The sequence below is a fragment of the Ylistrum balloti genome, unplaced genomic scaffold, assembly GCF_031769215.1.
Source record: "Ylistrum balloti isolate Yb309-2 unplaced genomic scaffold, AGI_CSIRO_Ybal_v1 Utg371224, whole genome shotgun sequence".
NCBI classification, from domain to species: Eukaryota; Metazoa; Mollusca; class Bivalvia; order Pectinida; family Pectinidae; genus Ylistrum; species Ylistrum balloti.
Window position 1 is genome coordinate 594,623 of NW_026782663.1, and position 26,984 is coordinate 621,606.

The 26,984-nt window shown below is 36.3% G+C and overlaps 1 long non-coding RNA gene across 2 annotated transcripts in view; it reads left to right on the plus strand.

Annotated features, from left to right (window-relative positions):
- Positions 1-26,984, plus strand: part of LOC132561539 (uncharacterized) — a 56,737-nt gene that overhangs the window by 24,963 nt on the left and 4,790 nt on the right. The window lies entirely within an intron of this gene.

The window sequence follows — 26,984 nt, forward strand, 5'->3', positions numbered from 1 at the left end:
CGACACCTCTTATCTGATTTTCTTGTATTGGTTTTTAATATTTTTCTCTCCTCTTTTATATTTTTGTTAGATAGATATTTGACATTAGGTTGTGTGTCCGACCAATTAACCAACATATTTCTGCCGATAAAAAGAAGTGTACTAGGTACTAAGAAGGGTTCTCGTGTTCTAAGTATACAGTTCGAATCTATCCCATCAGTTAATAACTTTTACAGACTTTGTTACAGAAATGATTAGCAAGCGCAGTAGGAGAAAAGGTTTGCTTATTGTTCCAATAAAGTCTTCTAGACGGCAGCCAAGATGGTATGACCATGCAAAAATCAAATGAAGGTAGCGACAAAGCCACCTACACAGTTAGTTAACGCTGCCTCAAAGACCATCTGTATATAATGTACCTGATTATATTACCGTACCTACTACACTCTATCTCTTACTTTCTACCCTCTACCACGTTCCGTCTATCCTTAAATCTCTGTCCTCCACCCTTAAATCTCTGTCCTGCACCCCTAAACCTCTATCATTCACCCCTAAACCTCTGTCCTTCACCGCTAAACCTCCATCATTCACTCCTAAACTTCTGTCCTTCACCCCTAAACCTGTAACCTTCACCACTAAACAACTATCCTTCACCCCTAATCCTCTATTCGTCATCCCTTAACCTCTATCCTTCACACCTAAACAACTATCCTTCACCCCTAAACCTCTATCCTTCACCCCTAAACCTCTATCCTTCACCCCTAAACCACTATCCTTCACCCCTAAACCACTATCCTTCACCCCTAAACCTCTATCCTTCACCCCTAAACCACTATCCTTCACCCCTAAACCTCTATCCTTCACCCCTAAACCACTATCCTTCACCCCTAAACCACTATCCTTCACCCCTAAACCACTATCCTTCATCCCTTAACCTCTATCCTTCACCCCTAAACATTTATCCTTCACCCCTAAACCTCTATCCTTCACCCCTAAACCTCTAACCTTCACCCCTAAACCTCTATCACCCCTTCATCCTTCACCCCTAAACCTCTAACCTTCACCCCTAAACCTCTATCCTTCACCCCTAAACCACTATCCTTCACCCCTAAACCTCTATCCTCCACCCCTAAACCTCTATCCTTCATACCTAAACCTCTATCCTTCACCCCTAAACATTTATCCTTCATCCCTAATCCTCTGTTCGTCATCCCTTAACCTCTATCCTTCACACCTAAACCACTATCCTTCACCACTAAACCACTAACCTTCACCCCTAAACCACTATCCTTCACACCTAAACCACTATCCTTCATCCCTTAACCTCTATCCTTCACACCTAAACCACTATCCTTCACCACTAAACCACTATCCTTCACCCCTAAACCTCTATCCTTCACCCCTAAACCTCTATCCTTCACCCCTAAACATTTATCCTTCATCCCTAATCCTCTGTTCGTCATCCCTTAACCTCTATCCTTCACACCTAAACCACTATCCTTCACCCCTAAACCACTATCCTTCACCCCTAAACCTCTAACCTTCACCCCTAAACCTCTAACCTTCACCCCCAAACCACTATCCTTCACCCCTAAACCACTATCCTTCACCCCTAAACCTCTATCCTCCATCCCTAATCCTCTGTTCGTCATCCCTTAACCTCTATCCTTCACACCTAAACCACTATCCTTCACCACTAAACCACTATCCTTCACCCCTAAACCTCTAACCTTCACCCCCAAACCACTATCCTTCATCCCTAAACCTCTAACCTTCATCCCTTAACCTCTATCCTTCACACCTAAACCACTATCCTTCACCACTAAACCACTATCCTTCACCCCTAAACCTCTAACCTTCACCCCTAAACCTCTAACCTTCACCCCCAAACCACTATCCTTCACCCCTAAACCACTATCCTTCATCCCTTAACCTCTATCCTTCACACCTAAACCACTATCCTTCACCCCTAAACCTCTAACCATCCCCTAACCTCTATCCTTCACACCTAAACCACTATCCTTCACACCTAAACCACTATCCTTCACCCCATCCCTTAACCTCTATCCTTCACACCTAAACCTCTATCCTTCACCCCTAAATCCTTCATCCCTAATCCCTTCATCCCTTAACCTATCCTTCATCCCTAAACCTCTAACCTTCACCCCTAAACCACTATCCTTCACCCCTAAACCACTATCCTTCATACCTAAACCTTTATCCTTCACCCCTAAACATTTATCCTTCATCCCTAATCCTCTGTTCGTCATCCCTTAACCTCTATCCTTCACACCTAAACCACTATCCTTCACCACTAAACCACTATCCTTCACCCCTAAACCTCTAACCTTCACCCCCAAACCACTATCCTTCACCCCTAAACCTCTAACCTTCACCCCTAAACCTCTATCCTTCACCCCTAAACCTCTAACCTTCACCCCCAAACCACTATCCTTCACCCCTAAACCTCTATCCTTCACCCCTAAACCTCTATCCTTCACCCCTAAACCACTATCCTTCACCCCTAAACCACTATCCTTCACCCCTAAACCACTATCCTTCACCCCTAAACCTCTATCCTTCACCCCTAAACCTCTATCTATCCTTCACCCCTAAACCACTATCCTTCACCCCTAAACCACTATCCTTCACCCCTAAACCTCTATCCTTCACCCCTAAACCTCTATCCTTCACCCCTAAACCTCTATCCTTCACCCCTAAACCACTATCCTTCACCCCTAAACCACTATCCTTCACCCCTAAACCACTATCCTTCACCCCTAAACCTCTATCCTTCACCCCTAAACCTCTATCCTTCACCCCTAAACCTCTAACCTTCACCCCTAAACCTCTATCCTTCACCCCTAAACCTCTAACCTTCACCCCTAAACCACTATCCTTCACCCCTAAACCTCTAACCTTCATCCCTAAACCTCTATCCTTCACCCCTAAACCACTATCCTTCACCCCTAAACCTCTATCCTTCACCCCTAAACCTCTAACCTTCACCCCCAAACCACTATCCTTCACCCCTAAACCACTATCCTTCACCCCTAAACCACTATCCTTCACCCCTAAACCTCTATCCTTCACCCCTAAACCTCTAACCTTCATCCCTAAACCTCTATCCTCCACCCCTAATCCTCTATTCGTCATCCCTTAACCTCTATCCTTCACCCCTAAACCTCTATCCTTCACCCCTAATCCTCTATTCGTCATCCCTTAACCTCTATCCTTCACCCCTAAACCACTATCTTTCACCCCTAAACATTTATCCTTCACACCTAAACCACTACCCTTTACGCCTACATATCTATCCTTCACTCCTTAATCTCTTTATTCTACTTTCTGTCCATAAAGACTAGCTATTTTATATTTCAATGTGATGCGATATATGGTAGTTAAACATCCATATGGAGGCCACATGTACCCTTTCTCTGTTTCATTGCGTGTCTTTTGTGGGCAGGGTTGACTGCATAAAATGAAAGACGGGCAATTAGAATAGGAAAGCTTTGTGTAGAAAATGAGATTTTTTGTCCAAGTGTCAGTGAACTCTGCATGCTGCATATGATATTTGTTACCTAAAATCGTCACAGTTTCATTCTTAATTCAACTTAAAGAAATATACACCACCGACACTTTTACCATTTCACGATTATACTATACTAGTCTATTAACATTTTCAGATTAAAGATTAATGGATTGTCTCTGGTAAATAAGAGGATAGAATCGACATGAAATGGCGTGGTATCGGGATGGACAGTAGCGAAACCGTTTCTGTACATCTACGTCAATTTGTCTTTCTTAAAACATTTATCATAATGGCCTACATCACTTCACCATCATTTTTGCTTTCTCTTTCTTCAAAGTGCTTTTACATATGTCTACCAAAAGTTGCAGTCATTCGTCATGTGACCTGATATGATTGGCCGACACGAAACCCTATATAGCAATGTCACAAGTCGTGTGCACTGACACATGTGGTTATATTTATAGTTCTGTGTACGTTATGTTCTTGTGCATGTTCGGAGATAAATTTGTCAGTTTTGTAAACATATAGATGTTTCTCTGTGTCGTCAAACTGACCCTCATTTTTATACTTGGCGGTGTCACAACAGATTAGATATGAATGCTTCCTGTCGGAACCTCCAACGAAAAAAATAATGTTGACAAAAGATCTACCTACATCTTCACACATGAATTGATATTTTTAATGATTAAATCGGACATAATCTTGCTATCAAATCGATACTTCAAATGCATGCATAAATACTGTAACTGTAATCCATTACACAAACATAATTGTACCGTAACGTACTCTCTTCAGTGTACATTCAGCACGAGATTCGGTAGTCAGTGTTGACACCGGTCTCACGTGAAGGGCACGTGCACACACTTCAGGCTGCGTCGTTGCATCTGAGAACAAACAAAAACCATTAAAAAGTGTAGATGAAAACTGGAAAAATCGATTCGTCTGTTCAGTTAGTATTGATTTTTCCTATGCAATCTTAGCATTGAAAGATTCAAATTTAAGCCGACTCACAAGATTTCGATCGAGTGTAGGTTTACAAACTGGCGGGTTGGAAAGACAAATATGTCGGCTCCGACAGAGACCTGCACGTATTTCACACCAACAACAACCTTCTCGAATTTAAATATTTCGAATATTTCTTTATGAAAAAATCTTTAGGCCTTCAAAGCACTGTCAGTATTATACATTTCTATCAAAGCGTGTACACAAAATTCCAAATCTTTGTCAAAAATCTCGATAATCTTATCATAAACAAAATTGGTCTCTTAGTAAACAAATATGGAGAAAAAAGACAAATACTTTCCGTAAACCTAAATATTAAACCTGTCAGGTTTTAAATATGCTAGAGGTTATAATGAGACTTCCGGGTAGCTGATATCTCAACAATTCCTATACATATCAAGGGTAAGTAAACATGTCATTTAAAGCTGTCACAATCTGTTTTGTAACATAGACCGCTTCTGTTATCATGATACCACACCACTGCATGTTTTATATTCCTCATTCGTTCCATCATAAATCAGTAAGATAATGAGATTATACGGGGTCAAAGGGCAGGGAAGATGCACCAAATGAATGTATATGATATAAGAGGTTTTTATCAGAAATCCTATATGGCGCAGCAATAAAGTCCAAAAAAAGTTTCAAAACTGCACTGCACAATTCCTAGCATGCGAGTCAGGCACAACAGAATCACGAGCATTATAGACAGGTCGGGGTCTCCATATACATTTTATCTAGTTTCCTTTCAAACTGCAGCTTTGTGTGGTATAACCTACCCATGCATTCATATGAATTTTAAACAAAGCTGCACCATGCGTACATCAAAGCATAGCGAGATAGTGTTACATAATGTTAGGAATGTGTCCAATAATTTGCCTGGCCACGAATCCATTATCTAGGAGCTACTTGTATGTTAAATACCACCCTTAACCGCTAAGATTGCAGGGTTTTAGTTCTTAATAAATACGTAGTAATTTACAATATAATCGTGACATTGCACCTTGAGAATAACATTTGGCAAACGACTTGTTTGATCGATAATCAGTGTTGGTACTTACCAGTGACATGCCACGAGTTTAAACCTCAAAGGACCAGGAAGTTTGTACGTATTTTAAAAACTTGATACGTGTACGATTGATAAACTCTAAATCTTCAAGTTTAGATTTGTTTAGAATACATATATATAAAGAAACATTGCTTATCTTATTTTATTTTTTAATTACGTCCTGTTAACAGTCAGGGATCATTTCAGGACGTGGCGGGTTTGGGTGCTGGAAGAAAGCCGGAGTTCCCGGTGAAAAACAATAGTACTTTGCGACTGTTCTACGTAGGCTTGGAACCTGCGACAAAGGATTAGTGATAAAGACGGTCGGACACTCGACCACGTAAGCAAATACATCACTATCTGAATTAATGATGAAAATTGCGATTTTTTCCTTCCGATATTGGCTTTATGCCAATTTTGCATTCTGTCCAATTTACAACTGAAATTTGCAAAAAAATGCAAAAATGATTAAAAGCAGGAGCAAAACAAATATGGCTGTAAAACAACATGACATTAAACACACTCCAAATAAGCCGATAGGCATGCGCTTTTTTTAAACTGGCTTTTCTTATTTGTTTAAACATGGGCTTGCGACAGCTCAGTCGGTTATAGCATTGATATATATCTTCAGGGTGCGTGGTTCGACTCTCCCTATCCCTACCGCTTTGTTTTTCCAAACGGAAACAGACCAGTCTCTGGTGTCGTGGTTGTGTCCTGAAGGAAGAAACTCCATTGCTCTGGGTGACATGCGATGGACTCCCGCATGTTGTTCAGTGAGGTAGCCTCAAAATGCTCATGGCTGCTCACGGGGCAATACACCGAACAAAAAACAGACCAAAAACACCCAAACTTCTTATGCGTGGTACAAACTTGAGTTCTTTTTATATTCTATAACATTAAATCTTCGTTGTGTAGAACTTTCGATTGAGAATAAAATGAATTTGTTAAGACCAGCTTGCAATGACTCTGTACATCTAGGTACATGGTATCCAAGAAGGTATATATATTTGAAAGCACTATTGTGTTTTTTAAAAGGATAGAGTCTTTCACATGTTATACAATATCGGGAACATCGCGCTGTGAAGCGATTAGAAATACGGCAACAAAGTTTTCATTTACGTAAACAGGATACTTCTGTCACCATTAATCTTTCACTGCATATGACCATGGTATGGAAGAGGGCGTACTTTGAAATGAAATTATTCAAATGAGGGTGTTTTTTTTTTTTTTTTATGGGTTTATTTTTATTCGCGAATTGTTTTGATGAAGTCAACTAATAACGTCATACCATTGCATTAATTTCATAGTAGAATGGTCTTGATTTGCCCATCTAGGATTAATTTTTCTATCGTGATATATTATTTAGTGACTAATCCCCGCGACATGTTTCAGACACCGGAAATGAGATCTTATTGAAATATAATGGCTATAGTATTTCAGTCATATTCTTTACTATAAACACCGTATCAATTAGCATTTGTTCAGTCTTTAATCTTCCGGACGTCAAATATATTATGCATGTTGAACACATGGTTCGAGGAACAAAGCGAAGGAGGTGTAGCTGAAGGAAAACGTATGCATGAATTTGTTTTCAACTTTTTTCACAAATAAAACTATCTTAAACTATCTATTATTAAGAGTCTAATTATATATAAGAAAATTTCGTTGTCCATGCCGTATTTATCCTCCTCGTGTATAACTGATAACGCGTTCACCCCTTGATGAACCCCATAGAAACCGCCATGCTAAGTATCACACGACCAAAGGTTTTACATACAAGAGAAAACATTTAAATGACGATAAAATATGATATAGTTGAGCTGAAAAATTGGAACATTGCGATAAAAGAATATCGTTTTTGATTTAATGGTGAAATGTGTAGTGTTTTGTGAAATCGCATTTCATCCTTGGTTGTATGGGGATTAAGAAAGCGCTGACTTGTAAACCATAACATGCTTGCGTCACCTAACCTATACAGACCCACAGTCATCTTATTGCGTAACAGATGCAGCGAAGAACATTTGATACCTTTCAGGGACGCATGAGTGGAGAAAAAACAACTCGAAAATCAACCCTAAAAGTCGAATATGATTTGAAGCATTAAAAAAGTATGGTTTTGATAACAATTTTCCTATGATTTGTGTTGCTATGTGCCGGGGTCATCCTTTATGCATTACTACTATATAATAATTCTACCAGAGAATCATTGCAGGATTCATTTTTATATGAAATCTTGTCAAAGAAGCTCCAGGGCCGTTCCTACACGTTATAGCTTCCTTTACAGTATGTAAATCTGCAATACACTATAATGGTCAGCTTCCATATGAAGTTATAATCAACTTGCCTACCGAACATTCGTACTAAACACTGAATCATAGTTAATTTGAACTATTCTGTCTACCTTTTCTTCTGTTTTTATTCCTATTTCCGTGATTTGTTGTTCTGCTGATTACTGAAAGCTTTATATCAATGCTGAATGTCAGAATACAATCTCTCTACCAGATGTGTCCCGCTTAATACTCGGTTACATGAAAATTGGTCAACAACAACAGAGTCTGGTGAAGGCACACCTTACAGTTTGTCATGGAACGTACTTATTCTTCGATGTTGTTGCACGTTCATTATCTAATGAGCGTGCATACCCCCATATACGTCACCTTGTTTCCTTTTCGGCTTAATTACATATGTATATTATCTTTCCATTGTGATCTGAACGTTTCACTGAGTACCATGTGACCGGATGTGATGTTATTTTACATGGTCATGACATTTCAGAGTGGCCTCACTTTACGTTGCCTTGAGTGGTCCCGTTATCAATGTTGTTACACAAACCCATTCCGTAATATGACCTTCGCTGTTTGATACTCTAAACAGAGATAGATACACTAGTTAAAATCTATTTCCATCACAATTCATTCGATATTGCTTTAAAGTGTCTGTTGGTGGGAAAATTGTCTAAAGTCAAGGTATAACATTGAGGTTTACGTCGTCCTTGAAAGTATTTATTGTCCGAAAAGTACTCTATCACTATCTTGCTTGCGTAAAAAACGTTTTGGTTACGTCATGCGTGTCAATCCGATAAACAATTGAATTTATCTTCAAGGTCAGATGTAAAGTGTTTCTTATAAACTCTTCTCATTTCGTAATGTGTTTGTTCTGAAAAAAAGTGAAACTCGTTTCAAAATAAGTTGAAATTCTTTTCATTCTTTGCAGTATAAATGTCAGCGGGGTGAGCTTAAAACCGATTTAAAGTCATTTTACGATCCTTCTTAAATCAGAAACACCAACTCGATGTTGGCGATTAAAATTCCATCCTTGTGCACGTGCCAGATTTCAAGGTCAAGTGAATGCCATTGGACGTATTCTACAAATGTAAGTGACTTATCTGGCTACATCAATCACAGAAAATGCACTTTCACACATTGAGCTATTGTCACTTTAACTGTTGTGCTACGTGCAGAAAATACAACATAAGATCTGCGACTAGTTTTATCAGTATACATTTACAGGTAATATGCAGGTATACGTACTTACTTCAAAGTCACATCGATGTGATACATGTAACTTGAGGTGTTATATGCCCACGGTTTCCTGCCAAGGTTTTATGTACACTGAGTATTTGGGTTTCTGCTAAATGACATCATTATACATGCATTTTTACATTTGCATGACAATGCTACGAAATTAGATAAAAAGTGTGATTAAAAGTGCTATAAATGATACATACGCATAACCATTTCAATATCATTAGTGCTGGCATGACTATTCGACTTGCGAATTAAACTGTCAACGATGAGTAATATATTTTAGTTATAATTGTCATATGACAGCAAAAAGCATGTGGGATATAAATATTCAACTTATACTTTAAATTCTTTTTCCCAATTTTTAAAGATAAGCGTCGTTTATATTTTTTATGTTTTAATGTTAAAATTAATATTTTACTTTTTTCTATAATATTTATGATCGGTATGAATGACAGAAATTTTGCAGGCAAGCACCATAATGAACGCTTACTGTCTCAACGCGATAGTTGAATTCACCACACCAAACGTATATGCAAGAACTATGTTATATTTCCGGAACAGGTTTTTTTTCTTCTCCTTTTCCCCTGAACATCGAAACATTGCGCATGCGTTCATGTGTATCCGTATATACAGAAGGTTTTATTTACCCTGGCAAAAATAATAAAACCTAGCAACGTACAAAACGACAAGTTAACCAATTTGTTCTAGTGTTATGTTTGCTGCCCTACGTATGTGCCTAATTTAAACCCTGGGCAGACTGGTCAGAAAAAGAACAACACCGGAAGCAACGTCGCCATGTTTAGCCTGACATTTGCATCGAAGCGTATCCTTGTACTATAAAACCTGATGATGGGACCTATTGTGTAGATGAATGCCACACGTGCTGACACACGCGGTGAAGTGATGAGGGAATTGAGGACGTGTCACGTTATTGCAAACACAACACAAATATTGTGGAATTAATCACACTGGGTACCATTATATCTCAATCGATGTATTGGTATCATTTGTATGCGATATTTTATTATGAATAAAAATTAATAAAATGTTCACTCCTCATCCGCATTGTTATTTTTCGGAACTTGCTGTTAACTGGAAGTGCTTACCGGAAGTTCTTTGTTTTGTTTAAAACTTGTGTTTCTTGTGTGAGTTACCTAAACGAATTGACAAACGGGTGTAAATTGTTAGGTAAAAGGATTGTTATATTGTTATATAAAAAGGGTAGAAACTACAATGGCTGTGTATGTTGTCTTCGTTTATATTCGAACACTAAAACCGCATTCCTTTATTTCAAATCACTTACAATCTCATGTCAAAAAAGTTGAGGAGTTATAGTTTAAAACTATGACAAATATAAATTGCATTGTGTGTTGTCTTTCCAGCAAATCGCCTGAAAGGTGAGACAAAGATCAAGGTCAAAGCAACACATTCTAATACACGAATAGTTCATGGAATGGGACGTAACAAAGAATCACACAATTGTTACACACTCATAATATATACATATATGAATTATATATAGGGATTATATTCCAAGGTTTGTCACACCTGTGTTGTGAAACCTACACGGCGAGATCACTTGACACATTTACTTTTATGGCCGTTACGAAATAACAATCAATGTACAATTTTCGCTTATTTGGTCTCGTTATAATAGTTTAAAATCTTTTAGGAAAAACAATCACGATTTTTCATTATTTCGAACTCTTATTTTAATGACTTAGCATAAGAACATCGTGTTCTCTTCGCCCCCTCCCTTATTGGCATCCATCGTTACCAGCTGTGACAAATGTACACAGTCTTATTAATTTTGATAAAACTTCTCAGTAAATAAAGAAAACCGCAAAGACGAGCGAACACAGGCGTGTTATTGACAACAGCTTGTTGGTGACTTAAAGTTCAGCGGGCCCAGCTGCAGATTCACATTCATTACGCAATTTTGCTTTGTCCGAGAGCGCCACTAAACCTCAACTACAGGTATCAATACTTTGTTTGTTTTTCATCAGTTATAAAGACGTAAACCTATATGTGACATAACGATGATCATAAAAGGATCACATTTCTAATATATAACGAAGCTTTCTGATATGGGAGCTTGAACACTTCATTTTCTTGTGAAACTGTAATATCTAACGATTAGGTTGTCTTAACTTAACATTTTTATAAAGACAGTTAAACTTCATTTGAAAGAAAAGAAAAAACGTATTGTGATCCTCTCAACAAGAATTAATTTTGACAATTGTAACGAAATCAAATTCGTATTTTAAAAAACGTTATATAAGTCGAAATGTATTCCTAACTTGGACTTAGTTACCTAGTTATCGTCCCATTTAGGACAAAACTGTGTTATTAAATGACGTTTCCTTGTCTGTTTGGGTAGAAGTTTCTCCGATATTAACAAGGTATTCTTATCACTGGACATATTCACCATTTGGATATTGTTCATAAGACAGTTTTCAGGGTGTTGTTGTTAGTTTTACATTGAGTTAAGTGGATATTTCTCGAGATTGAGGGTAAGAAAATCATCTGGTGAGGTATCTTTTTCAGTCCATGCTGTTTTAAACTTTTTTTCTGTATGGATGCATTGGTACTTCCAGTTAGGTTTGGATAACATTCTTCTCGTTCTACAAAAACAGTTTTTCTGATTACACTAAATTTTCTTCGGCATTTTACAATACATTTTTCTCTCCAATTGATACTTTTCTGTAGGACTGAGATTTGTTCCTGCTTGCCCTAGCATCATAAAAGAAAGCTCAATTATTTTATATCGTTTATGGCTATTCTTTATCACACGTCATGATAAAATATTCAAAAAATTGTTATCATTGCAGTTCTCATGGAACTCAATCTCGAAGTCACTTTGACACTTGAGAGTGTGTGAGACAATGATGAATCTCAGACCTCGGGAGGCTTGTTTTCGTGGGAATATTCATCAGTCTAGAACGAATGTTTGAGATAAGATGCCTAATGAAACAGTTGATAGAGGTTAACGATATTCGCTAATGTGTGACACGCAAGATAAATTTGATTGATTAGTTACATTGAAAATAAAAACATAAAATGAAAACCGGAGTTCGACGCCATCTTGTGACATGCCTAAGAATAGTGTCAAACAACTATCAAAACGTCAACTTTTCAAATCGGAAATGAAAACATAAGTGATATTATATGTGATTGGATACGCTATCAATGTGACTCAAATTTAACCTTGTAATGTGGATGTAAACATACATGTGAATTATATATGTATACGTAATATAATTTCCTTAATACAGTTGGCACGGTATTGCAATCACGGGTGAATTTCCGAGAGAAGAGGTTTGAATTCTTACCCAGAACTGTTAGTGTTCTCTTGAAGCTGAAATCACAGCCTGTCCTGTACTTATGTTGTTGTGTCCTTGCACAAGACACTTCAACTCCGTGTCCTATATAGTAAATATCGGGCCTTCAGTATAGTATTCAGAGTGAAAGTCACCATCCTCTACAAGGACTTCAAAATGACTTTGGCTGTCCACGTGGCCATACTCTTTTATAGTAGTCAAATGGGCATGTACAGTTTTACGTAATTATTTAATAATCATTAGAAATAAATAGCAAACCTGTGTGTAGGAGAAGAAATAGAGGTCATTGTCTATAGAGACTTCAAGGAAACGTGCGGACTGCGAGTGCTTTCGTTTAAGAAGCAGAATAACTATCTGAGTCGAGAGTAAATATTTAAACTGATGTGCTGTTCCCAAACCAGAAATAGCTGGCTGGGTTGTATTCGGATCTAGAAGTGGCTTTCAAAATTTATTTTAGTGCTAGGTTTGGGATAGCAACAAAAGTCTTTGTCGTTTTTGAAATACTAATTCCATCTGTCACAATAGACAGAATATCGGGTATTTTCTGTGCTGTAACAGTCTGGTTTCTAACAAAGAACTTGTACATGATCATATGAAGGGTCTGTGGACAGGTTTCACTCTTCTGACAAAAATCACACAATATTTCGTTTAGATAAAATTTAATAAAACCACATCAAACAGGGACATTCTGTGTATAAAACACCTGGATAATAGAACAAAGACAGCACTATACACGAATGACGTATCATGTATGCCAGGTAAACCACACAAAGGGGTCTGAATCAATGATAGCAAACGCATACTCAAAACATACCGGAAGTCACGTGATCTAACAGGAAATTGAAATTTCATATTTTAAATATGAAAAAAGACACGCGGATATGAATAATATTCTGTATAACAGACAGGCATTCATTCTAAATAAGTTAAAATGCATGATAAAATTAACCATTTTGAAAAATTAAAATTCGTCTATCAATCAGTTTAATCAAATAACTCTTGTATTCGGTACTTGAAACATCGCATACTTATTGGTTAGTATTTTCCTCGTATATTTTGGTAATGCATCGTGTTATTAGTAAAGAAAAGGGTTAAGGTTATCAAGTCCCTGCAGAATAAGGATAAAATTCATTAGGAGTAATCTAGACGTATGTTTACTTCTGAGTAACGATGGCGGCCATCTTGGATTTTAGCTTGAGACTAAGGGCACCAAATGGTTGAAGGTTGAATATTTGAAAGGTCCGATGCTGGCACATGAATATAGACGAAGATTAATTCCCTTCAAGTGAATATATTTTTTCGTGTATTTCTGATATCTAGAGAACAATTTGGTGATTCTAAACGGCACGGTTACATTTAATGAGGAAATTTTATCGATTTTAGCATATCTGTCTAAACTTCATGAAATTACGACATTGTTGCATAAACGAGCCTGCTAAATAGGACGCTTGTGTAACCTTCATTTGCACTATAACGAGCGACATGGCCATGGATGACCTCTGGTCAGCACCCACGGTGGTAATCATTGTGATATATTTGGTGACCTGGTTTGTGGGAATACTCGATCTATTGGCAAAGTACACATACCCCTCCTCTTGTGTGTTTGCACTTTTATCTAGAAACACAAGTTCATGCCATCTATGTCCATCCGAAAAAATGAATCGGTCAAACAATGAAAGATTGATCACGGAGGTCAAGTATCATCATATCTATTATTTTATGACATTTTTGTTCCTCATATGTCAACAACATACCAACTTTCTATGTCAAAGTTCAATACATTTGATTGAACATCAAATATTAAAACAATGGTTTTATAGGTCAGATATTGCTACAGCAGTTTTCAGATTCATAATCGATATTCTGGTTTATCAAGGTTCATAATCGATCCCCTCTTTTTAAGTCCGTGGTTAAACTTCCTATTTTCTACATCACATATAGATACACTGATTTTCTTGTCAGACTTCGATAAATTGGCCTTAGAGCTTAGATATCAACACATCGATTTTTGGGTCGGTTATCGGTCAGCGATTTTAAATTAAATTCCTCTATTGTCTTTGCAAGATATATGTAAATTAATAATTTCCAGAATAATCATTTGGATTCATTGTTAAGGTATATAACTAACATTCAAAGTACATCGTTCTTCATTATCGTCGCGATATCGAAATAAACTTCTAAGATATATGGTTATTGATACATCGACATCCATGACCAAATATGGGAAAAATCATGATTCCGGTGTCTTAAGACTATCGAAAAGTTTAATGAAAAATTGAAATTCAAGCTTCATCTTAGAATTCTCCACTTGATGATTCATACCTGATGCTTACGATGTACAAAGTGTTGATGATAGCAACATTCAGAAGCCGGTTGTAGTCTTCTGGCCAATAGAAATTCAGTGTTCATGCTGATGTTGCTATAATTAGACAACAATGATTCCTTACAACGATTGTCAGTACTTTGACTGTAATTTATTGTTGGCTAACGAGAGTTGCCTCCGCTTGACTGACCACTGGTCAAGCTACCTATCAATTACAAAGACCTCATACTGTCATTAGGTAATTGGTGTTCTTAAATATTTAATTTTTGACGCGAAAAGTAATAAAATACGGTCTTGATAACCTGACACAGAACGTGTACTCAGATAAACTTTGTACTTTAACAGAAAGTACACCCTACGAGAACTCGCCCTTCGAACTTGAGTTTGTGTGCGAGGATCAGAACGAACTGCACTAGTTACCATGAAACCCAGACATTAGCGTATAAACATAACTATATAACACAGGACACAACACAAAGAAAATATATGTAGGCAATGATGTCATTGTTCTTTGTGCTTTGTTTTGTATTTTCAATGCTCGTTTTACGAAACGAACGAAACCTGTGTCATTTAATTTCTAATTATTGAGTAATAGAGAAAGGTATTGTATAAGACCAACTTCACTTTACAATGATCTGCTTAGTTTAAATGACAATCGTTTTATACAACTCGTCATGAACATGATTTGGTTACACTCCTGTCGTATATCAGATTCCATTTTTCCGGTACATACCAAGCCCTTTCCTTAGAGTCCTCAGACGGAAATTAAAACCAACAAAAATATATGAATGTCGTCGACAAATTTACGGATCCGTCTCCCAGACCGTCGGGTATCTAATTATGTAAACAGTTTCATTTATACTAATGGAGACATTTGTAAAGAAATCGTGATCTATTAAACGATGTAACATCAAACGAGGCACAATAATTTGAGATTTCAAATAGATATGTATAGTTTATCATGTTGTAATTGATTCTAATTGACGAACGAGACTGGTAATATCCGTAGTAAAAAATTACATCTAAAATATATTGATATCTCTTTTTAATTGATCTTCAGACTACCTTCAATTTTACGAACTAGAGCGTGGTTGAATATCTGTCTAAATGCTGTCACCCTATAGAAGTAATGGTCCTGAATTCTTCTACAAATTACCATGCGATCATCAAAACACTTAAAATAGAAATGTTTGAATGTCTACCTGGGTAAATAAGGATAGTGTGTAGACTTTTCAATAAATTTGTAAAGAATACATGGCATTGCTATTATAAAATTTATTTGAATGTTTTTAAAATAATGATTTTTGCCTTTCACCGAGACATCTAGGATTTGATTCTCGAATAGACGTGATAAGGCACGGGGTTCACCTGCCAACCATGTGGGCTTTCCACGAGTACTTAGGTTTTTTCCCACAGTAACAGCCCTCGCGCACTTCCTTCCACCCAACTAACATCAATGATAAATAATAATATTATGACCGGTTTCGCATTTGTTGTAAAAAAGAAAGTTTAGTTTACTACAAATTAACATATTGATTGATTGATTGATTGATTGATTGATTGATTGATTGATTGATATTATTCATTCATCATTTGAATTTTCTAAGAGGGCTATAAGCGAGATAGTAGGATCTTTATTAATAATGTTGCATAAAAATACATTTATAAGAACAGGTGTACCTTCAAAGTCGTTACACATGGCGTACACCTCTACAATCTGCTGGAAGCTGGCAGATCATATTCATTACCGAGTTCATTGACTAATCATCGTAATATTAGTATGTAGCATTTGTACGTGAAAACATCATCATCGTCATCATCATTATCAACATCATCCTCATCAACTTCTTCTTCTTCTTGTTCATCATCATTATCTTCTTCTTCTTCTTCTTCTTCAGTGACAGCATCGTCGTCGTTGTCATTTCAAATTTCTAAAATAACATGACGACATTATTTTTTATATAACAGTCTTCAGTCCCAGACAGACCACTGTTACACCTTTACAACGAGGACAATCAGTGCTCGAAACGTCTTTACCTGTCACTAACGAACCAGATATGTGACAGTAGATTACCATACTAGCGTAACTGTGACCTTAATGTCCCTAGCACCACTATAATGTGTTGTTTGCTTGATTTCAGACTAAGTTCCCTCACAGTGACATTTGTAACACCTCGTCCGATCAAAGAACTGACCTCCCCTTTTCAGTATAGGAAACGGTAAGCGCCTAGCATTGTTGTAACTAGCGTGTACTGTCCCTGGTGACATTTCAACCGGATTATAAGACAAAAACCGGTCGAGTCAAACGGATCATCCCTGCTATAATTGATAGTTTCCAACTTATCAGTTTACTTTTAAATTTTGTTCTCATGCTGGTTAATTTTTCAAATAATTCAAAGGAACAGTTTTATAAGCTTTTCATGTAAATCCCCTTGAATTCTAATCGTAAATATGGCCTGCAGAGATTCAGACGAACGTCGAGTCAGGAAACAGAGATTTAACCTTGGAAAGAGTTTGGAACTTTCATCGTCACCGCTTTCTTAAACCGCGACAAACTGATCTTCTTAGAAGGATTAAAACCAAGGATGGTCAGCCGAGTAAGTAAGGACACTAGCTAATGGGGTCACAGAAGTTTAAAGCATGCTTAGGTCATCTAGTATACTTTCAACTATGATTTATGTTGATTACAGTCAAAGTGAACGCTTTTGTTTCAAATAATTTCAAAATAAAACGGATAAAAAAAATCAAAGAAAAAACCGATTTGTACGATATGCTTTCCGTATACAATTATTTCTATAGTTGTGCATTGAATAATTAATTCAATCGTTTTTAAGTACAATGTATTTGTATTAATTCAGTTAACGCCAGAATCACAATGTTTGTCTCGTTTGAAGGGTAGCTTATTGACTTCCGGTTTCCTGCTTCCTGTTTTCCTTTTCATATTAAAACCGGGTCAACCTTGAACATAGCCAGCTTTCAACGACCGTGTGAAAGTTTTTAGGTAACGACTTCGGATTACATTATATATTTTATTTTCTAAAGCCGTTATTTATTTATTTACATATATTGATTTTGTCATCAATTCCTCGTTAGGATCGGATCAAGGGATGGACTTGTATTCAAAGTATATATTTTTTCAAAAGTACATTTTTATTGTTAATATATTTTAGGCCCCAGATCATCTCATAATTCTTTACATCAAAATACTTGATTGCTTGATGCGAAGGTCTTTGTTGACAAACTTGAAAGCACAAGGTAACACGTGTACTGAAATACTTCATTCACGCTTCATCTTATTGTTCACGTGAGGTGACAGAAGTACGCGCGTGCGCACATCATGCATGACAGACGCGCAGTGACATCATATCAAGGCAAAATTAGGTCAGACTGGTTCATTTGGTAATTGCCACGGATCGTGGGTTTGTTTATCTCACACCGTAAAGTTGATGATCGAATTCCCTAGAAACCAAGCGCAAATGTTCTCTGTCATCGGGGATAGATAAACAGTCTTAAATATTTGCAATACCCGGAATAGTAATTATTCAAACAACACAACATTGTCCGATGTTGTTTATTTTAAAAAGATCGTAAACAGATCAATAACTTAGGTAAACGGTTACCTGTAGTTTGTACCCAGCGACCCTTTATCTCATTCTGACGTCATCGACAGATGAATATTTCATACAGTTGTTCATTCAAGGAGGCAGGCCAGAGTAAGTTAAAAATAATGTTGACTTGTTAACCATGGTTAGCAACCTTATAGTAAACAATGCACAATAAGACCAATCAAGGATGCAGAAGACTAGAAATATCTAACGTCTGGTGTAACAGCCAGCGAAAACTCGGGCTATGACGAAAACAGTCAACAACTCAGTATCGAGGCATAAGCAAATGTGATAAATATTTAATTTGCGTTCATAAGAACTAGGAACTTGTCGGGATTCAGACCCATCCAGGTTTTGCATGGAAATTGGAGCAATATGGCATTATGTCTTTTGAAAAAGAAAAAAACATTTTTAAAAAACACCCCAGTTCTGTTTGATTGTTTGAATACTTTAACGACTGGAGAGGTCAAGAGACTCCACGCTGTAAATTAAAAGATTCATATGATGGACAAAAACAATTTTATAATGTCCCTCAGTAAATATTTATATTACATAAAATGTTACAAAACCGTTCAGCGAGAATAAAGTCTAGGTCCAGCCGATAAGATACTGGTCTATACCGAGTACACTTGTCCTGAATCTCGGAGCTCTTGGCTTTAAGTTTAGGGTCAAGAGAGGGAACATCCATCTATCTGTACACCTGCCCCAGACAATGACGCACATGACATTTGACGGTGTTTGAAATAGTGGAAAATAGATAGAGACACATTTAAATCAGTTAATAGTCTGTATTTACTTATCAAATTCAACTAGTGACGGATAAGAATATTCATTTAGGTCAAAAAATCATGAAATGTATTGTTTGTAATTAGGTGTTCACATTGAGACGTGATTTATGTACAAGAACGATAATACTTAATTCAATTTGCCCTCGGATTTCATCTAAATTCTTGGTCTACAAGTAATTGAGAGCTTTAATGAATGTCCTTGATTCGAACATCTAGAAAAAGTGATATACTTTTGACTTTCTCTAAAAATTGAGAATAACAAAATGTGTCCTATCTTTCATACAGACCAGATTTGAACTATGACACAATAATCTGCGCCGTACTTAATGTCCAGAACCATATGGTCCCAACAATACTCAACGTAGGTGATAGTCACCTGTCATTGGTTAAACAATGTCCTTGACCATGCCATGCACGAGATCGTTAGTTTTGTACTTCCTTTGCAACCGCGTTTACGAACACGCCATCGTCATGGGTTCATCACGGACAACGTGACGACAGAATTCTTAATACCATTGGAAAATTGAAACAATATTAACTCTGCACGCGAATTCAAACGACAAAATGCACTAACAAGTTTTATTTCTCACCGTAATTAATCATTTACTCTTTTTTTAATAAAGATTTTTTCATTTGATGTTTTATTTTACGTTCAGTGTGCAGTTGCCACGTGTGCTGTTTTGCTGTGCAGTTAAATATTGTGTGACCAGGGATGAAAGGAAACAGTTTTTCATTGAAAGATAACCCAGTGATGCGTTCAATAGTATAAAGACATATTACGTCACATCGGCAGTCTATATCGTAAAGTTCATTTCGTCATATCCGTACTTTGTTGACCTCAATTTGCTCGCTTGAGGTTTATTCGGAACGTTATCGCATGGAAATTGAAACGTGGAGGACAATTTTCATTTGGATTTAACGCGATCGATTTTTTCCTTAAGAAACTGAATCTCAGTTAAAAAATAAGTAATACTGTTAATTTGATGTTAAGAATTAAGAACTTGTTTCACCGACAAAAAAATCCGGTAAGATCCATTCACGATTGAAATCTGAAAGAAAAAAAACAAACAAAAGTTGGAAAAAATAAATTTAGACATAAAACTAAAAAAAAACCACGTGAAAATATGGTAAACATTAATTTTCAATGAAGAACAATATCTAGTGTGGATTTAATCTGTATTCATCAATAAGAATATTAGAGCTTCACAATAACAATATGACGTCATAACAACGTTGCATGTTAACAAGAGTTCACTCTTGGTTAGTTTATATACATACTACATAACTACGTAAATGTACACAGCCCCTGGCTAGTACCGTCATCAATGTAACATTGATCATACAACAGCTGTTGTTCGTTAGTGGTCATAGTTCGTTTGATGTTCTAATTGGTTCCAATATCAATTATAATTATATTTCATCCAATACGAGGTTAACCAAACGAATTAGATGTGCGTCCTCTGATATTTCAGGATGTTACATCATCTACGATTAAATAAATATTTACAAACTTTGGATTTAGGTTTATATACATTTCAGTGTTGTAATGACAAGTCCATTCATTGATTTGCTAGTATAGTAACCTTGATTATATAACCTTGACCTCGGGTGCGCCTGAGGTCAGCGGGTCACCAAAGTCGTGATAGATCACACTTGCTTCAGGCAAAACCATGGTTGACATTTAGTGGGTTTTCAATTATGGAATCTACTTATGTGACCACAGGCGTTAGGATCTTCGGTCACAGCTGGTCTTCGACCACTATGTTCTGGACAACAGCGTGCTCGGTCCGTGATACACTAATTTCAAAAGTTTTTGAACTTTAGCAAGTCTATTACATTCCAATTGTCAAAACGTTCAACTTTCCTGCTGAACTGAATGACGATATTTTACCTATGTTTTGATTGTTTTTTCTTCATTTTTTAATAACTCATCAATTTTCCTTTGATAAATGAAAATGATATTTCCATTCTTTTCATCATGGGAATGTAAATAACAGCAGCCTTTTCACTTTAAGTTGTAGATTGTCTCCCTAGAAAAACTCACAACACGTGGAACACATTCACGACTTTCATGACAAAAATGGGGATACTAAATTTGAAAGTAGTTGGTGTCAGGCGGTCCTCATTCGCTTGCTTTCAGTCTCTGAAGATATCTGCCAAGCCAAAAAAAAAAGCGAAAAAAAGAAAAGACGTCTTACTGACGTGAAAAAGTGTTATATCAAAACGACACGCTCTTTAGATTTATTTTGAATCGCTATTCGCATTACACACGTACGCTATATATAGAAACTGTGACAGGTTAAACTTACAGTAACACAGTTGTACATGACATTGTATTTGTGAAATGAATTACATTTGATTGATTAATCTCATTTTCACTTTCATACCAGATATGAATTGCAACACTTGTCATAAAATTATAAACAGACATGTACAAAATTGAAAGTTTTCCTTATAACAAAATAGTGAAATTGAAACTTCAAATTGATGTAGTAAGTTAAGGTTGTGCAGGTTTGTGCAAACATTCGGCAGTGGGTGAACGTGCGTGTTACGAATTTATAGCGGATTTGTATTGAACTGACCTCGACTTCGGACAAACATGGGTGTTCAATTATTGATAAATCGCGTGTACTTTGCCTTTTCCTTGGTATGTAACACAGGTATTGCAACGAGAGGTGTATTGTTCCCACGTGACATGTCGGAGTCATTGGCTTACAGCGGCAACTTGATGCCAAACCAAAATACCATCGACATTGATATAGGGCTCTGTGGTCTTCTAAAAGGCAATCATCTCGGATTGAACGAGAGTAACACATGAGGCATGTCATAATAACATGTACTAACCCTTGCTGAAGTGCACATCCGGGAAACAGGAGTACAACATCTCACTATTTAACATTGATACGACAACCTATTTCTGCCTCACTACTAATTATGCACAGTGGCCTTGGAAATACCACTGAAAAAAGTAAGCCACAGATTCCAGAAAATGGCAGCAAATCTTGTTTTTACAGTGTGAAGTTTTAATGGAAATGTACATAGATTGTTGCTCTCTTACTTTTTTTCTTCTTCTGCCTAGCGGAAATCTCTCTATTTCTTAATACAATTTACCAGAAGACAACTCAAATTAAGGCTTAGATTGACCAATGGGAGTTATCATTACTGTGGAGATTTTTTTCCTTTTTTAGGAATCTCGTGTGCCGGTGCTAAATTTTCTCCAATCTCGTCAATATACCATGATATTGCCGGGCCAAATGTCTAAGTATAACTTTAATGCACCCTAATGCAGTCAGTCGGTACATGTTTTACGACATCTTCAAAACTAAACTAAAAGCAATACTTTATTAAATATTCATGCTAAACTTCGATGTTTTTGTCACCTTGTTTGATTGTTTACGGTTTTGCCCCAGTGACATTTCTAAAGTCGCTTCAAGAGAGTTCTTGGTCACTATAACTCCTATGGGTGAAATTTTAGAAAGTATAAATTTCAGCAATTTTAGAATGAACTTACAGACAAGAGTTTAGGGGTGCTATAGGTACAATTATTAACAGACATCTAGATAACGGTAGTTCAAGCCATTATGTGACTTCACATGTATAATCACTGGAATATCGAAAGTGAATGAGTAACTCGTGTTCTTCTTTATATGTCCACGTGTATCTATCGGGATTGATAATCTCGAAATCGATATAATTATTCAATGAACATATACGTATTTACATAGTTCGTAATAAGCTCAAATGACTGCAGTTCACTGGACTAGAAACATATACGCTCAGTGTCTACAGTGCAAAACATACCGGGATTGATATAAAGCATTTTTGATGTTTTCATCACCATCTTCCATACAAGAACTTGGGATGGTTTTCGTCAGTTATAAAGGGCCTTCGGCGTCCATCGGCCGAATGTATTATCGAGACACCTAAACTTACACCACCGCTCTCGATTTAGATTTATAACTTTGAATTTTTTATGTTCTATGTATGTGATGTATTCTATGTAATATTTGTGTATTGATAAAGGGGCGGGTTGCCTCGAAAATTTGATAATTCGCTTGTCCGTACTGTCGTTATCACTTCATTGATCATACTGACATAAATACTATTCTTTTTGTATTTTGGGTTTTTATTATTATCATTTTTGTTGTTAAAATATACGTCATAAATGAAAGTGTCTGTATTAAAACAAATATTGAATAAGCTACTTTCCTGTTTTCTTCTCAAAAAGGTTTTTGCTCTGGTGACCAAATGTATCACTTAAATGTATCACATAAAATATCTCAGTTCTCTTTAGGTTTATTCAGCCAATACAATATCTCTTTAGGTTTATTCAGCCCATAAAATATCTCTTTAGGTTTATTCAGCCAATACAATGTCTCTTTAGGTTTATTCAGCCAATACAATGTTTCATTAGGTTTATTCAGCCAATACAATGTTTCTTTAGGTTTATTCGGCCAATACAATATCTCTTTAGGTTTATTCAGTCAATACAATATCTCTTTAGGTTTATTCAGCCAATACAATGTCTCTTTAGATTTATTCAGCCAATATAATATCTCTTTAGATTAATTCAGCCAATACAATATCTCTTTAGATTAATTCAGCCAATACAATGTCTCTTTAGGTTTATTCAGCCAATACAATGTCTCTTCAGGTTTATCCAGCCAATACAATGTCTCTTTAGGTTTATCCATCCTATGAGATGTCTTTAGGTTTATTCAGCCAATACAATGTCTCTTTAGGTTTATCCAGTCAATACAATGTCTCTTTAGGTTTATCCAGCCAATACAATGTCTCTTTAGGTTTATCCAGCCAATACAATGTCTCTTTAGGTTTATCCAGCCAATAAAATGTCGTTTTAGGTTTATCCAGCCAATGAGATGTCTTTAGGTTTATTAGTCAATGAAATATCTCTTCAAGTTATTGAATATATCCATACAATTTTATATATCCAAAAGCAATAGCTCTGTATAGTAGTAATATGAACATGGTACGAACCGCTATATATGGAAACAAAAGCTATTAATAGTGTTTTAATGGTCGTAGCTGCTAGATCTACGCTCTCTTTTCTGGTTATGATAGCTAGTTACATGTACTTTAACAATGGAGATCTGCTCCTCATAATCAATACAGGATTTCTACAACCGCACTGTCTTCTTTAAAACGTACATACTATCCTCTGAACCTCTAGAACGACAGAAATAACAAAATATATCCAAACATGTTGTTTTTACCAAAAGGACAAAAATTCAAGGCCAGATGTAACACATGCGGTGTGGACACATACCGCATAAGCCGATAACCCAACATGTCTGTCTGGACAGAGGATAGAGTGACGTCACGGACGCTGGATAACCAGACATGCGTCACAGCAGGGTTCGTCTGGCTTCTCCAGCCAAGTAACAAAGGTGCAGACCTCACAACTACACCTCATACATTCACTGGCTATATTTGGTAATGTTTTATTTATAACAGAGAAAAGTCGTAAACAATTTTCAGGGAAGGAAATGAAAACAAATATGTAGTACACCGAATTTCTGTCAGCCGCACCCAGTTTTACGATGGCTTAAAATGTTAAATCTGATTCTCCACATGGTTTCAATAAAAAAAAAGTTTCTTTATTCCGTCATTGCATTGGGTCGTGTAGGCTACAGATGCTTAAAATAGAGGCACAAACCACTGTATCAGATTTTCAAACAGTATAAGGTCAGTGTTTACGGTTATCTCCCCTTACTTTCCGTTACATGTACTGTGTGTTGTTACTTCCTTGAAACTGAAAAACGCAAAAAGTCCAACTATAGACATTGAATTTCATTTCATTATGTTTTCATGTCCCCAAAATCCGCATCAAAGACTCTGCAATTGGTTTCGTCAAGTTTTTCTCGCCTGTTTCATTATAGTATGTGCATGTGCTTACTGTCTCTTGTGACAATAAAAAATACATTTGACTAGGAAGCTGCCCCCACATTCCGTTCTCATCCCCTCTTTTTCTAAAATGTTATCTTCAGCAATCTTTTCCCATGCTTTAGTATCAGAAAAAACTGTCATTTTTATCGACATATTGGTATTAATATTAAACAGATATATATTAATGAAAGTCCGAACTGACCATGCTAATAAAGTTGAAACAGTTTGTCAGTAACAAGCAATTACCGATATTGAGTACTGTCCACCGAACCATATGTTCACCATTTGTGACATTTTGGACAATAATGTTCACAATCCCATTTTACAAGACATGACATTCTGGACAACAGCGCGTGCAGCATGCATATGACAGTGATATAAATCTAACTCGCCACTGTGATACATCAGTGTCCGGTGACCAGGGTATATGTCACGATCGGGACATGTTGAATTCCATCGATGTTAAGTACTGATATGCTAATGAGCAAAGCCAAAACGGTATTTGTCATGCCTCATGGTTTGGAAGACAAAGTGTGTCTATTTTAATACTGGTAACACATGATTGCAATTGCCGACACATGTCCGAATATGATTGTACAACATCCTGGACAAGTTGATATAAAACGATAGTATAGGTTTTGGAAAAGGAAGCGTTAGTGATTAACTTCAATCAGAATTCACCGATGAAAATCATTTTAACAACCAAAACCTATAAGAAAAAGTATATTTATATTTAGGGGTGTAAATTTTGATTTCTAGAAATATAACAATAAAAGTGACGTCACCAAATTGTGACATCGCGCCAAGGCTCACGGGAATTCGTATCGACACTGAAAACTTAACAATTATTTAAAGAATAATCATTTGTAATTTTGAATTGCATAGTTACCATCAGTTTCTTTGGTTTTTGCCAGGATTGAAGCTTTAGATTCGATAACGTTCCTATAGTTAATTGAATTTAAACCCAATACAGTCGTGAGAAAACGTGACTTGGACCTTGTTTTCGTCTTCATTAGTTCTTTGGTTCATTAAGTATACAAGTACATCTGGTACTTAAAACCATTTTGTTATTTCAAAGGCTTGAATCATTTTTTTTACGAAACTATAGTTCACACTTTTAGTTGAATAATTCAACGAATGCCGGTGAAAATATTCTGCTAAGTTCTCTGACAATTTCCAAAGGAAAGATAGATGAGGAACTCCAAAAAAAGATCAAAGACCACGTCTTAATTGCTCGTTGTGTATATTGATACAACAATTAAATGTCCGGTGATTTGTGTTCATGAATATTAGAAGTTTGTTTAAAAATGTCCATTAAGAAGTTGTAACGAAATTTGAATCTCCTGCGAATAATTGCAATTAAATTCTCATCAAGCAACTCCTTCAATTAATAACTCATAATTTATCACGTTTTAAACCTCACGTGTACAATTAAAGAGTACATTTATCAAACAAAGGCAATTTTCACTGTAATGAGGGGTCAGAAAGATTTTGAAACAGACGTCACTGTTGAGATCTCAACCTACCATAATTTGGTCTCAGAAATCTTAGAAACAAGAAAAAAACATATATATGTTTTGTGTTTGTTGTTTTGGTTCATGTAGTGGTACAAGTGATATTTTTCGTGTTTCAATGTTCAGTTTTCTAAATTAGATTTAGGAATACGTAACCGTCATACTTTTTCGTCGATGAAATTAATTGATAAAATGATATAAAAAGAAAGAAAAGGGGGAAAAACAAAATTCATTAAGCGCTGCAATATCAATCTATTCATCAGTAATTGTTTAATCTTTTTAAGTGCCTGTTCAAATTCTGAAATACAGTATTAACATGTGGACAAAGGATACTGAAAATCAGAAATATGGTATTTGAATCATTATTTTGACAAAGGATACTTGAAAATCTGAAATACAGTATTTGATTTAACATTTGGACAAA